We start from the raw sequence: 16186 nt of genomic DNA, 5'->3' as shown, positions 1-16186 counted from the left end.
CACCGTGGGGGAGTTATAATGTTACGTTTAATCTTCTATTCGTTGGTAAAGAGTAGCCCACCCACGTGTTGGCTGAGGGTGGTGTTGACTAGCTGTCTTCCGTCTAGTTTTATATTGCTAAATCTTGGACGGCTAGCGCAGATAGCCCTCGTTTGCTTTGAGCAAAATTCAAAATGAAACACACAAACTAACTAAACACTTAGTTTTAAAATGGAAGTATCTAAGAATTTTGTGTTTTTGTCGCTCTACAAATTAATTTAACGAAACTGCAGTGTTTCCCACAAACATATAGTAATTATCTCTTAATTCTTAGATATCTCAAGTGTATACTTATAATTCATTAAATTAGAAAAATATGTTGTTATTTTGTTTTCTTCAAAATAAGTCTGTGAACTGACACGATATATTACAAGTGAGTCGTGACCCGTACGCATGAATGTCAAACTTATCTCAGGGAGATTCATTTCAGTGACATAGCTATACGGTGCTCAAACCTTACTGCAGGTGATAGATCAAAAGTTTCCACACCAATATTATTTAGAACAGAATTCAAAAGGTCCATAGAGGTCAAAAACATTTCTTTCACGCATGCGTTGAATAACGGCAATATAGAAAAGCTCTTACACTCAACACTGTTATTATTATTATTACACATTTCTTAATTGTGCAATAAAATATTTTGTGTTACTTTCTAGCTTTATAGTTTCAGAACAGCACATAAGTACTTGTTAGAATCTTACTGATAACATGTTTATTTATAACTCGTTATAACTAAAGTTGGTCTATGTCCAGCTGGCTTACAGCACATATCAGTAAAAACGTTAGAACCAGGCAATCAATCGACAGTTCCCAATTCCCTGCTGATGTCAATTCAACAAAACGTGCCAACACGAGTAAGAAGGAATGTTAGTGAAGTCTTTGGATAGCGACCGAGTCGTTTAAAGGGTACGAGTCAAATAGATCTATGTTAATAACCCTTGTTAACCTCAACTGAATGAATAAAAGTTTATCCAAACATAATAAAAGAGCAGTTACGAACAAAAATAAAGATACATGTAATTACAATCTAACTATGCTATTAAACTGCCTATCAAAAGCTACAGCTGAAATTCCCCTGAGAGGTGTGTGTGTGTACGCACTTGTTCTTTTAACATTAAGGGTCATGTGACAGGAGAGGTATTATTCTTGTCCATGGTATAGAATGATTAGCTTAACATTACACAATAAACTGAGCCCATTTCACGTATGCAAGTTACGTTACCATTCATACATTTATATTCTACACTTGAATTTCTGTGTGAGATTTTAAATATAAAATCTTTTGCTATGCCAATCCATGTCCATCTACTAGGGTCTTACTAGAGATATTACAGTTATAACTCAAAATTCAAGAATATTTTATCTGTAGATTTAATTTTTCCAAGTATTTTATACTCTTGAGAGACCACTGAATATTAAACTCAAAATCAATTAAGTAATCACATATACAAAAGAACACCAAGTAATCAAAGTAACAAAAAAGACCCAATAGCGATACTTCCTTACATGTACAGATTATGAGGCATTTATAAACAGTTTGTTAACATTTACAACAAACAATAAACAGAGAGAAGCGCTTAAATGAGAGGATAATTTAAGAAAAACAAACAAACTGTTAAAAGTTAATAAGTATTACTAAAACATTCAAAAGCAAAATAAAAAACAGATAAGAACTAAACGGTATTTTGAAAATCACGTGCCTAAAGCTACAGTTAAAATATTTTGTTGTCATAGACTTTAAATTTTAGACCAATGTGAAGTACTTGTAGAAAAATAATTCACTTCATTCGCGAGCAGTCACTGATTTTTGAGTTATAATATGATATGCTAAATTAAACAATAAAATTGTGTTTTTTTTACAATCAGTTTTATTTTTAAACATTGTATAAAATTTATGGTACTATTTTCACAAAAATGGCATTCTTTAATTATATTTCTTCCGTGAAATATTTTGATGATTCAGAACCTCTATAGCGTTACCTACCCTCAATATTGCTCCTACGTGGTAGAAAATGCGTCAATCTATAAACATAATTCAGCTCACCACTGTGAAACTGGGACATGAAACAAGCATTGTTGAATTTATTTTATTCACAGGTAAGGTAGTGTACTTATTGTATCAATTGTCCATAATCTGTGATACAAGAAGTGTCATAATAACTGGGAAGTCCTATAAAAATTATGGTGTTAAAGTATGCAGTACGCTAGGAACGCAATTATCCTCTACAGCAAAATTTGCTATTTGAATAATTATTTCTCATGATCATTTTATTTACGTATTAATTTAGATATATAATAAACAGTTTTAGTGATCTAATCCTTCTTTACTCAAATATCGCCTGTAAAAAGAACTTCATTTTCGATGAGTAAGTAAAGATGCTTTTGAATCTAAAAGTACTTCTACAGAATTGAACTTGAAAATTTAATATCGGTATCACCTCTAATAATTTTATATCTTTCACATAAATTATTTAAAGAAAGCTAATTATTATAGAACATTCTCTGCTATGTTTTAGTATCTTTACGTGAATATATAAATTATGAAGGAAATACAATACTTTAACAAACTCTTGTGCGGTAGGAAAGTGTGGGCTAGCAGGTTGTGATTTCGATCCTTAATCGAAAGGTTATGACTTTCATATTTACTCGCCTAGTCGTGATGTTAGTGAGTAATATACTTTACTTACTAACTGCTTCATTCTACACATCCGTAAAACAGTTAACCTGCGATAAACTGGCATTCCAATTCTTCTCTGTTTCTGCCACTGGAATCAGAGTTAAGCATCAACTTTATATACGCGAATTTCAAGCACAGGGAGATGAAATTATAATATGGTTTTAAAACTGCGCAAGTCTATTTCAGTAATTTTAAAATACTTATATTTTGTTTCTAGCAACAAAGGCACATGCCCATAAGGATAAGAAATTATCAACACTGCTCTCCTTCGATTTCTATTTAACACCGGCAATACATTTTACAAGTACTACTAGATTGTTCTCACTTTAACATTATTCGTTTAATATTCCATTTTACAATATATTTTTACTTAAGCCTTACTGTTGTGAACAATCTCTGTACTTCACCATGCTTAATTAAATCAGATTTTATCAATTTGTTCTTTGAATTAGTTATTACTAGCAATGTTATCCCCAAAACTGGTATACGAAAACAACAGATAAGCCAAGTTAGTTAAAAACATTTTAAATTACGGTTGGCGAATTAAGTACCAAGAGGCGTATCCTGTGCGTGGGGCACAGTAGCAATATTGATACTCTTGACTTGAACCCGTACATTTTAGTAAGGTTACGAGCACTGAAAATATGTATCGGAAAACATTCATAGATTAATAATTTAAACAAAAATATATGTTTTATTCAAGATCGTCAAATAAACAAAAGCTGATCTGTTTATTTGATTATGACTATCTGCACACTGAAAATATGTATCGGAAAACATTCAGAGATTAATAATTTAAACAAAAATATATGTTTTATTCAAGATCGTCAAATAAACAAAAGCTGATCTGTTTATTTAATTATGACTATCTGCACAACAACTTTACTTCTAATTAATATTATGACGCTATCCCAAGAGTCATAATACTATGTTTGAAGATCCTTCCTGTAGCACGAGCGCTCCTGTTCTTAAGACTTTTAAATGAAATATCTGTATAAAGACACATTAAATTTGTATCTTACAGCTTGGTTGTGTTATGTATGAAATACATTAAACAAATAAGTTACTTACATTTCTTCACAGAGAAGTTTCTGTTTGATTAGTATATAAAAATAAATACATGGATCTAATATAAATTTCATATTCACAATAACGAAACAAGTTTCGACACTCTCACATCTCTTCATCAGTCAAACGACCCTCCGTAGGATACTTCCGTGTACAAGAATTGTTGGTGCTTGCTTCGCTAATCTTAATTTAAAATGTGTTTCTAACCTACTAGGCCTGGTATGGCCAAGTGGTTAGGGCGCTCGACTAGTAATCTAAGGGTCGTGGGGCAGAATCCTCGTCACACTAAAAATGCTCACACTTGCAGACGTGGGGGCGTTATAATTTGACGGTCAATACCACGATTCGTTTATAAAAAAATAACCAAAGAGTTGGCGGTGGGTGGTTATGACTAGCTGCCTTCCCTCTAGTCTTACTCTGCTAAATTAGGGACAGCTAGCACAGATAGCCTTCGTGTAGTTTTGTTTAGGTCTACTTCTATCAATACTTGATGTTGCTCTGTTATTGTAGATTTAAACTTTAAAATGCTCTGCACCTTGATGTTTACACTTTTATTAAACACTTGGATATTCATCTTAGCGGTGTGATAGTACCAATGGAATAGACGACAGTGATAATTAATAGATTCCTTTTATCAATGTTTTGTTTGTACATTTCAGATTAGAACAACATACACTGAATGAGCTTTAAAATCTTTATTTCTACTCTCATATTTAGAATATACTGCACACTAACCTTGTGGTTCTTCATACAGAAGCGGGTTTAGTTAAAATATATCAGTAAGTGACAGGCAAACAAACTGAAAACTCGTAAAATTTAACGTTGCGAAATGCGTACTCACACGAATGACAACATTAGTTATTAGTAAAGTGAGGAACATGATAGGTGAATTAGGTTATCAACTTTTGTCTTCTATCGTAATGTGTCTTCTTTTCACCATCATTATTCAGAACGATGGAAAAACGGCTCGGCATAGCTAGGTGGTTAAGACGCTCGACTCATAATCCGAGGGTCTCGAGCTACAATCCCCTTCACACCAAACATGCTTGCTTTTTTAGCCGTGAGGGTATTATAATATTACGATCAATCTCACTATTCGTTTGTAAAAGAGTAGCCCAAGAGTTGGTGGTGGGTGGTGATGACTAGTTGCCTTCCCTCTACACTGCCTTCTTACACTACTAAATTAGGGACGGCTAGCGTAGATAGCCCTCGTGTAGCTTTGCGCGAAATCAATAAGCAAACAAACAAAAACAAACGATGGAAAAACAAACAAAGATTGCCTTTTTATCATTAGTGTTCTCTTTCTTTTCACCATTAAAACCCAGAGAAATTGGAAAGATGGCGAGAATACAGAAATTTAACTTTGTTTTTGTCTGTTGTCTCTTCTCTTTAATGTATAACTTTTTTTATTATAAAATTCTACGTTACTTTGCAACTGTGACTGGGAAGACAGAGATAAATGATTATTAAGTTTTTGTTTCTACCAAACCGTCCATTTGTTCATTAATACCACCACGGTAATGTGGAAGACAGAAGTACATTTTGTACTTTACGTTTTTCAAACTAACTTTTGTTAAATCATAACAATGCTACTCTTCAACAATGTGACCCAGTGAGTCGGAGGTTTAACCATCGTATAATAGTGGGTTTTTACATCACAGCACCACAACTATTTACCATTAAAGAACATACCAATGAAAAACACGGATGTGAAAAATATGTAATTCTTTGCAATTAGAGTATTTCTTTTCTCTTGCCCATAACCCACCAACCCAGTACTTTAACGGTAAGTCTGAGGGTTATTACATTAAAAGCCTTGTTTCAATATCAGTGGTAGGCAGATCACAGATCATCACCCTTTGTGCAGCTTTGACTTACAACTTTATTTTCTATTACAACGTCTTTTCCTTTAAGCGCTATATGAAGTAAGAAGCAATGGTGTAGACAGAGATGAAAGATCTGTAAAGGTATTTTTTTAACCCGACAAACCTATCATATAGAGAGTCGGGAAGATAGGAATGAAGAAAGAGTATTTTCTGTATTAAAACATCCTCTTTATTCCTCAATGTGACTTTTTATTTAATATTATATTTTCTTAAGTTAGCTTTCTGTATCATTTCTAACAGCTACGCATACACAGAGGCTTACAAAGCGCACACACACGTATATATAACACACATTTTTGATTAATTTCAATGTCTTTGATACTTTAGTATCTACACGAAGAAAACATTTGTGCATAAAGTAAGCACTGCAAATTTTGGCATTTTAAATTAATATGAATACATTACCATAATATATGGAGAAGAAAACAAAATTTAGATTACAAATCATAGATTTATACCCATTCAACAAAAACAAATAATTCGTTGTTATTAAATTAAGACAGCAAACGTTGTTCTTGAGGGCCTTTATATAAGTTTAGAATTATCAAAACGTGTAGTTTTCTCGGTCTGGACTAAAAAATGTTGGAGTGTTTCTTTTTTAAGGACTGTTAATTTTCGTAACTAGGAAGGTCTGTACACACTTAGCACTGGCGTTGATAATCAGGTACCTGCTTACTGTAAAAAGATTACAATTAGGTACTCCTGGTGAGGGGGTTTTGGTATGTTGTACTGGGCAAAATATTCCTATCTTCAGCTTGTATTCCAATTAAATACATCTATCTTACTGTTAAACAGCAGTCCCCTGGTAGCTCAGCAATAGGTCTGGGTGCTTATCACGCTAAAAATAGAGTTTCGATATCTTAGAAACAATCTTTAGAAACAGAGCCATCTTCCTTAGGCTCGAAAAGTAGTGTCTAAGTATATAACATAAACAAATTAGATTTTGTGTTCAATACAATAACGATATACATTTCACAAATAATTTCTATATACCTTTTACAAATGTTTTTACAGATGCTGCTTTTAATGGTACTTATCTTACATCCTTTATTTTCGGTACAGCTACATCTTTGAATGTGTCCCACACACTGTAATTGAAAATCTTATTCCTTCTATAACCTACATGAGTTGGTTTCTTATCCCTTTAGAGGTAAGTTTATGGACTTAAAACGCAAAAATCCGAGATTCGATTACCCTTCGTAGTGGACATAGAAAATATTCCAAAGTGGTTTTGCTGTAAAAACAAATAAACAAATCCTTACGTCTTCTATAATTCTAGAATTAATATTTGAAAAAATCTTCTTTCTATAGGATTGTCTTCCTATTTAAAAGCTGTTTGTTTTGTTCCAAGATAATATTCACGTTGTAACTGTACTGAAACTACTATTTTTAGTTTAAAACTTACCTTGTTAGCCCATAAGCTTTCCAAAGGAGCTCTTGTTCATATAATTCACTCCTGGTGTCTTTAAAGCTTTATAGTTTCATATCTTGATGTATCTATATATATATCTATATTAGTTTGTGATACTAAAGACTGGAATATTTTGAATAAAGAGGTAAGTTGCGCCACCTTTCGAGCACACTGTCTCATTATACCCAGTTAATACATAAAACTTCTTTGTTTCAGAGTCGTATCCTAAGTTTTGTGATATCTCATACACTCAGATATTATAACAATACTAAGTTACACTGGCCTCTTAACCTTTAACATATGTTTTTCGAACGTTAATTTTATGTACAGCCCTAAGAATTAGTTCATAGAAGATCAGAAATAAATACTATGCTAAAAACTAAACCAATTCCTTTTGAAGGTGAAAGTAATACAATCCTTACATTACTAAAACTAAGCCTAAAAGTAAAAGCAACTATCTGCAAAACACTTTACGTCAATTTTTCAGCTACAGAGTCTGTAAAGCAATTTAAAATTATGAAAACATACACACACACAGACATATATAGATAGAATATTTTTAGAGAATATTAACACTTATTATTTATTTTTCAATTAAAGTTGTCTTCTTTTTCTTCACTTTCCCCGCTGGTACAGCGGTAAGTCTACGGATTTACAACGCTAAAATTAGGGGTTCGATTCCCCTCAGTGGACTCAGCAGACAGTCGGATGTGGCTTTGTTATAAGAAGACACACAAATACACCCTTTTCTTTACATTGGAGACCAGTCACCTTCCACCACTGTCTGCAGACAATGAAAGGTGATATATATGTGCTTCATCTCCCGCTTCTAATATATATATCTATTATTTTTAGTCTTATTTGTATTCCTTTACTTTATTTTATTTCCTTATGTGAGACTAGCAAATGAAGGTTACGACCAATAGACGGTGTATCCTCACCACAATGTGAGTCCTACTTCCAAAGTCACCTCCAAAACCTAGGGTACATTTTATATCCCACATTATAGTTTGTGCCCTGGGATCCTTTAAATTAGTGCAGCGTTTTTATTTTAATTTTGTTTCGGCTTGTTTTTAATTTTCGGTTTTAACAAACTAATATATGTACATATACATACATCAGTTTAAATGAGCATAAATATATATATATATATTACCAGAATCTCCTATAAGTAAATTTGAATCGAATACTGAATTTAACTATTTATTCTCCTATTGTGTATGTTCTTAGAATACGTTTAAATTTTGCGCAAATCATACTTAGATTATTTTCCTACTTTAATACCTCGCACGCAAGCTGCTTAGTTTGTACGTGTCAACTGTATGTTTATGTTGTTTAATTCAGCGTGGAAGGTGGCTTACTTTTACATTTTTCCATGTCTTCATGACGAACGAATGATAATGATTTTGTGCACATTTCATAACCGGGAACGATACCAACGACAAGAAGATCTCTTGGGAAATAACACTCATATTACGGTTTCAAAATGGCATAGCAAAAAAAAATCACGATTTTTCTCAATATTAGATGGTTATACATTTCTTAACCGAAACAAGTACAGTATTTATCATTTCCGGACAACAGACGGACCACCCTGACCGAGGTTTCTAGTAGACAAACAAGTTCATTAAACTATATACGGACATTCAGGGCAAGCTATGGGTCAGAAAAAGGCAGAACACCAACCTCTCGACTACAAACCTCCTCTCATAACTCGGTTGTTTACACGTGCATGGAAGACGAACCGATTCAAAGTTACGGCTCTGTATATGTGAATAAGAGATTATTTTACTTATGACAATTAATATATATAACAAGTAAGAGTGAATACTTTAACTGCCTAACATATTTAGTAATTACTTATGTTCATAATATTTGTTTAGCCTTTGCACTAATAATAAGCTCATTTCTAAAATAAAATAACGCAAATAAACCAAGAAGAGAATGTACTGAAGGGTTTACCTCGACATTTGAAACATTGACACGTTGAAATGAAAATCTCTTGTACAATCATTTTCCAAAAAAAAATTGTGTATCTTACAAAATGTTTGTTCTAATTACTCGGTTTATTTTCACATATATTTACATATTTACAACGCGAAAGCTACTTCAAATAATGAGAAACAAAATATTCTAGATGGCTACTCCGAGTGTAATTAAAACACAGTGATCATCTGTAATGCTACTCCGAGTGTAATTAAAACACAATAATCATCTATGTGGCTATTTCGAGTGTAATTTAAACGCAGTGATCACCTGTATGGCTATTACGAATGTAATTGAAACACAATAGTCATTTATGTGGCTATTCCGAGTGTAATTAAATAAAACACAGTGATCATCTGTATGACTACTCAGAGGGTAATTAAAGCACAATAATAATCTATATGACTACTCCGAGTGTAATTGTTTGTTTTTAATTTCGCGCAAAGCAACACAGGGGGGGGGGGCTATCTGCGCTAGCCGTCCATAATTTAGCAGAGTAAGGCTAAAGGGACGGCAGCTAGTCATCACCACCAACTGCCAACTCTTGGGCTACTCTTTTACCAACTAATAGTGGGATTGACCGTCACACGGCTGAAAGGGTGAGCATGTTTGGTGGGACAGGAATTCGAACCCGAGACCCTCGGGTTACAGGTCGAGTGCCTTAATCACTTGACAATGCCGGACCCCGAGTGTAATTAAAACACAATAATAATCTATATTGTTATTCCTACTATAATTAAAACACAATGATCATCTATGCTACATACTGTGTTTTCTCTCCGATGTGTTTTTGCGTTCATATCGCAAAATTATGGTAAAAGGAATGTTTAAACAGCCGATGAATAAGTCTGGTTTTCAAATAATTCTTACTGTCACAGTAAATTTGTAATCAAAATCTCCCTCCTCTGAGTTACAAATGGATTTCTAATACGTAATATATCGACTCTATGGATTACAAGAAGTGGTCTAGTAGTTAGCCTACCAAACTGCGGTTTGGGAGCTGTTTGTTTTTTTAGAGCGAAGCCATACTGACCTTTCTGCTGTGTCCACCGCGCGGAATCGAACCTCAGATTTTAGCATTATAAAACTGTAGACGTATGTACCACTATCCCACGAAGGGTCACTGGTCGAAGAGTCTGGGGTCAGATGCTTGATGTCGCTGTATATGCAACACTTTAAACAGAAGCGCATTATGTAAATCCCTTATTCAATGCTATAACGCTCTCACGCCCAGAAAGTGCAGAGCACGGTTTTCTTTCTCTGGTTCTAATGAGAGGCGAACCCCCAAACCTCAGATCTATGTCTCAGCTTGTTATCCGTAGTGGTGTGCTTACCCCAACAAACAAACAACGCGCTAATTTTAAAAGTTATTATGTTGAGACATGAAAAAATTGCAGTTGAAAATCTCATTTTAAAAGTATCTCGGTGGGTCACCAATAACTTTATAGACTTACAGTAGTAAAATTCGAGCTTTATTTTCCCACAGTGGACAGAGTGCAGATTACCCATTGTGTAGCTTTATGTTACAAAACGAAATAAACAAATTCTGTTCCCGATAAATACGTATAACATTGTTAAGTTAATCATAAAAATTCCATAAACCCATAGCAACAGATGTTTATTGTATTGTTTGAGCCAAGCAAAAGTATTCGTGCCAAGCACGATATCCGTTGATTTTGAAAAAGTTGCACGAAAATTATTTTCCCTTTTGAGTGCATATAATTACCAAGAAATAAACACTTTATATTTTTTTAATATTTTATTTAGTTTTGACATAATTGTCAAGTTCCTGATCGAACAATTGACAGTTGTTAAAACTATGCGTTAAGACATAAAGGGAAAAGTGATATGGCCATCGAACTCACAAAAATTAAGAAAAATAAATGAAGTGTGGAACGCGTCGTTAAGGCAACGGGACAAGAAATTTAACCTTAGGACTTACAGTCCGGCATGCTAACTGCTCAGCCACTCCTAGCACTTATGGGCAATCACAATACGAAGCGCAGACACTAAGACAGTCATGAGTAGCAGGAAGAGGGGGTGTCAAACTCGTAAAAACGAGAGAATCAACTAAGTAATGAGGTTTAAAATCCCCCTCACACATGCCCAAGAACCTCTTTTAACTTGAAAGTCTCATGTTTTTCAGAAGATGGAAAGTTGGGAAATATTTGTCAGAAATCGATAAGCAGACACGAGCCGTTTTATAGTTTAGATTAACAAAACAACAACAAAAAAAGCTTGACGTTTCAAGTTAAAAAATCTGTTTCAATTTGTCGGTAAATATTTATTTTGACTTAAATACCTGGACAAAATATATACTGTGCAATAAACAATAAAACGATAGCCACTTCTCTCACGTATTTATTCAAACCAGACCATTATTATGGATGAAAAACAATTTTCCACACTGTGCAGTAAACGTAAAGCGATCGTTTCGATGAAGTTTATCAAATTCTGCTAAGAAGAAAATTACAAACAACGATTTAACTATCGTAAGCCAGAGAAAACAATAATGCTACTAAAACCTGGTCATTTTTTTATACCAAAGTCCTGCCAACATTTGTTTTTCTTAACAAGTTCTAAAAAATAGTTTTACAAAAACATTGAGCAGTCTCTTAGGTCTTAAAAGTGTGAAACAAAGTTTAGATCATATAATTTTACCTGATAACCAGATTTTTGACAAACATGATGACCTTTTATTTTCAGTGACGTCTCTAATTCTTGACACAATTTGTATTTAGAGCTAACGCAGTGTTAGGTAAGTGGTGCAGTAACTTGTGGTTATCAGACGAATGTGCAAAAAAGAAGAAGAAAAAAGTTAACACATGTAAAAGTCTGGCCAGTTGTAAGGGCTAGGATGCGAAATCAGCAAAACAGAACATCAGTGTGTGTAACCCTACACCATCGTAAGAGATCCTAAAAACCTCTGCCTCACAGTGTTTTAATGCGATAGCTAGTAGGGTCCAGGCTTCACGTGACGTTGCAACACCTAAAACAGCTGTTTCTGATAACAGCTTTTAACCTGAACACTTTAATAGGGTCATTTGTTAGTGCTAAAACAAACGTCTACCCCACATCCCTTCCTTTTTTTTGCAGCTCTAACTAACTACATGCTACATGCATGGCCAAAAAATATATATATCACCCAAATAAAAACATTCCAGAGATGTAGAACCAGTTTTTCATCCTCAACCAACCATATAAACATTAACCTTTCACACTTGAAGTATTTTTCTGAATTGTGTGAGTTGTTTTTGTTTGTTTTCAGGTACATAAGATAGTGTAATACTGTAAACAATTCTAAGATATTAATATTATATAGAAGCACTTCAGTGCAGATTTAAGTTCACATTTTTACAAAAAATTAAGTAACAGCTTCCAAACTAAATTAACTTGATAAACCAGAAATTTCTACAAAAAACTCTAAGAAAACTTTGTGAATTAAAGACTGGTAGTCAGACACTAAAAATTAAGCCTGTTAACAATGTAAGAACAAGATGTTTACACTTACATTTATAGAAAACATCTTTATACAGCTTTTCAAAGTGTCAGAGAGAAAATATTATTTCAGTAAGTTGACTTTATGAAGGCAGTCAAACTATTGTGTAATACGTTAAGTGATGAAAATATACTAATATTTAAATCACAACTTTTATCGTAATAAATAGTACTTAAATAGCACAGACTGGCAAATATATTTACCTGAAAGTAAGATAGTATTAATTATCACCTTTGTCAAGATGTATATTTCAGGCACACTTAGAACAACAGAAATAAGACATTCCACATGCTGTTCATAAAGATTCGTGGTGCTAAGTAAGAAAGTGCCTACTCACACTGCTGTATTCATATATGACACCAATTCTTTCTTTGTTGTTGTTTTCGGTTTTAAACAGTGAATTAATATAATTGACCAATTACTCTCACTGGTTTTATTAATATCACAAATAAGGTTAGGAACTTTATGGTTAAAATTGTATCTACTAATATTGACCCAGGTCCACTGATCACTTCCTCAAGATATATTAATTGATTAATTGAAACATTATGGAATACTATATTCTGAGTCGACTCACATCCCTGAATTTTTTGTTTTTTTTTTTTTTTTGTAGTTAAGCACGAAGCTACACGAAAGGCTATCTGTGTTCTATCCACCACGGGTATAGCCCGGTTTTAGCTTTGTAAGTCTGCAGACATACCACTGTGTCACGAGGGAGCCTCATAATTTGTACCTCTCGTACGTCAAGTCGTCTTCTTTTTCAACAGCTTTCGTACATACTGAACATCTATATTGATCTGTTTAAAATACGACGTAAAGGTATGTGTACTGATAAGACCACAGTTAACCTACACGGTGATAAAATTGGTACAGGAAAGATGAATTAATGCGAAATTCTGACATTTTTTACAATATATGAACTGATGATGGATAAATATTTTCCCAATATCTGCCTAAACAAGAGAACGATGCAAAGTTTACTATTAACCCTACTCGTTTCTTAGCTATGGTATTTCAACCGAGCAGTATTACCTTGTGTCAGTTCTAGATCGCGTGTCAACAATCAGGGGATCGAGATGGTGTTTAGCCATTTTCATCCCAAGTAGAAACCAGTGGTGAGTGAATATGAATGCCACAGCGTGTCAAACTCTTAGCTTCAATATGTGTGTATTAGAAACGTTTATCATCCTTACTTAAACTTACAGATACAGAAAGAAAAGGAAAGCGGAGCAAAATATCATTTAGTGTTTGTTTCAAAAATTGTAGTTTTCACACCTAAAGGGAAGAGAGTGTAACGTAATAGTATTTCACGTACATTCGGTATATACATATAATTCAAACAAATACGACAAAAGTAAATAGTGTAATATATATACAACAGGCAAATAAGACTATGATAAAAACAGAGTGGAAACGGTAGAATGTGCATTATCTTGCATTTTTTATAACTAAAACCCATCTGCCGTTTATTTTCTCAACTCAATAAATAATATAAATCCTTTTTAACGGCTCCGCATGGCGAGGTGGTTGGAGCACTCTATTCATAATCTGAGAGTAATAGATTTGAATTCCTTTCACATCAAACATGCCCACCCTTTCAGCCGTACGAGCGTTATATAGTGACGGTCAATTCCGCTATTCATTGGTAAGAGAGTAGCCCAAGTGTTGGCGGTGGGTGGTAATGACTAGATGCCTTCCCTCCAGCCTTACACTGTAAATTACGAACGGCTAGCGTAAATAGCCCTTGTGTAGCTTTGCACGAAATTAAAAAAACAAACAATCCATTGCGAGTTTATATCGATCTGATTATCACGTAGCCCCACAGTGGCACAGTGGTATGTCTCTAAACTTACAACACTAGAAATCGGGTTTCGATAGCCATGGCAAGCAGAGCACAGAGAGTCCATTGTGTAGCTTTGCTATTGACTTCAAAAAAAATTACGTGACTTTTGATTTTTATGTTTAAATTCATTTTAATATAACTTATTCAACTTTCTGTACATAGAGCGAGAAGGTCATTGGTGTACGTAATATTGAAAATAGGGAAATCACTGTGTTAGGTTTCGTTTTTCAATTTCGCACAAAGCTACATGAAGGCTATCTGCGCTAGCCGTCACTAATTTAGCAGTGTAAGATTAGAGGAAAGACAGCTAGTCATTATCACCTACCGCCAACTATTGGGCTACTCTTTTACCAACGAATAGTAGGATTGACCGTCATATTATAACACCACCACGGCTGAAAGGGCTAGCATGATTGGTGTGACGGAGATTCAAATTTACGACCCTCAGATTATGAATAGAGTGCCCTAACCGTCTGGCCATGCCGAGCCTCATTGTGATAGACGAACGAAAATAAAATAATTAATACAAAGGAACACTTATTTTTTCATTGCGCATTTGTAGACAAGTGCGCTCTTCATCGCTAACTCAGTGTTATAATATTTTGCGAATTATTATATGATATATAATTGAGTTGATTTTACCTTAATTCAACTTTACACTGGTGAATAACTAATGAAGTAATAGGGATTCATTGGTTGTATAAACAATATCACTAGATGAAGAAGTCGTTAAATTGTTAATGGTTTCATTTTCACAGTTCATAGAAATATTATATCATAGTAGTTTCATATTTACAAAAGCTCTATTAATTTCAGTAAATGTACTGTAATATTATTGGTAGAATAATCAGTAAGCATCGTTAATAACCTCTGAGATAATATTATTAATCAAGAGTAAATAAATTGTAAATGAGAACGGCAGGAGTGGAACTAGAAAAAACAACTATTTCTTACGCTGTTCTATTTGTCTATAAATACAGTACATATGGTATATGTATAATTATTAATAATTATCATTTTTCATCATCCAGTTTATATATACTATGGAAATCTAAATAAACTTTTTTTTTTTATTATAGCATTGTGTAAATGTTCGAAGACATTGCTTCGTGAAATTGCTAGGAATATTTAAAAACTTAAAGTTATACATGAAAGTAAAGATACGTTTTATGTAACTACCAGGCACGCCATTTTGAAAATTATAATCTCAATAAATCGAAATCATTGTTAACCTTTTAAAACAGATTCTTAGATTTTGCTCAACCTAAGAATTGGTTTATTTGGAATTAAGCACAAAGCCACACAATGGGTTATCTGTGCTCTGCCCACCACGGGTATCGAAATCTGTATTTTAGCAGTCTGAGTTAGTAAACATGCTGCTGTGCTACTAGGGAACCAACCTAAGAAAGCATTTGATATAGAGAAAGGAACTGTACTACAAAATTTAGTAATATTATTGATAATAGTGACAAAAATATTTTTCTAGCATATAATGAATTTTTAAACATTTCCATTTTATGAAAATCTATTTAGTAAAAATCTGGTATAAAAATACAAATTAATAAACTGTTTTAACTGTTTATATTACGTATTCCTAAATCATTTCTTTAGGCCCTAAAGTAATTTTTTTCTGTATAACTCTACACTTAAATACAAAATGTTGAGGAAATTTTTAGATTATTATTCTTCTGTTAGAGTTGTTATAAATTTGATTGATATATCACAGCACTGCTCATAGAATTTGCATTGGTTTTAAAAATTCAATAACACACATTAT

General features: G+C 33.4%; 1 protein-coding gene and 1 long non-coding RNA gene across 35 annotated transcripts in view; one reads left to right on the top strand and one right to left on the bottom strand.

Moving 5' to 3' along the window:
- Positions 1–16186, bottom strand: part of LOC143240044 (uncharacterized) — a 197335-nt gene that overhangs the window by 164423 nt on the left and 16726 nt on the right. The window lies entirely within an intron of this gene.
- The window catches only part of LOC143240045 (uncharacterized), a 36814-nt gene that overhangs the window by 9608 nt on the left and 11020 nt on the right, over positions 1–16186 (top strand). For 2 of the 5 annotated variants that reach the window (XR_013021536.1, XR_013021535.1), the window contains exon 3: positions 13180–13385. The exons of the other annotated variants lie outside the window; for them this stretch is intronic. This is a non-coding gene — a long non-coding RNA (uncharacterized LOC143240045). The remainder of the gene's footprint in view (positions 1–13179; positions 13386–16186) is intronic. 5 annotated transcript variants of the gene reach the window in all.

This window comes from Tachypleus tridentatus, chromosome 13, assembly GCF_004210375.1.
Source record: "Tachypleus tridentatus isolate NWPU-2018 chromosome 13, ASM421037v1, whole genome shotgun sequence".
NCBI classification, from domain to species: Eukaryota; Metazoa; Arthropoda; class Merostomata; order Xiphosura; family Limulidae; genus Tachypleus; species Tachypleus tridentatus.
This window is presented reverse-complemented; position numbering and strand designations above follow the sequence as displayed.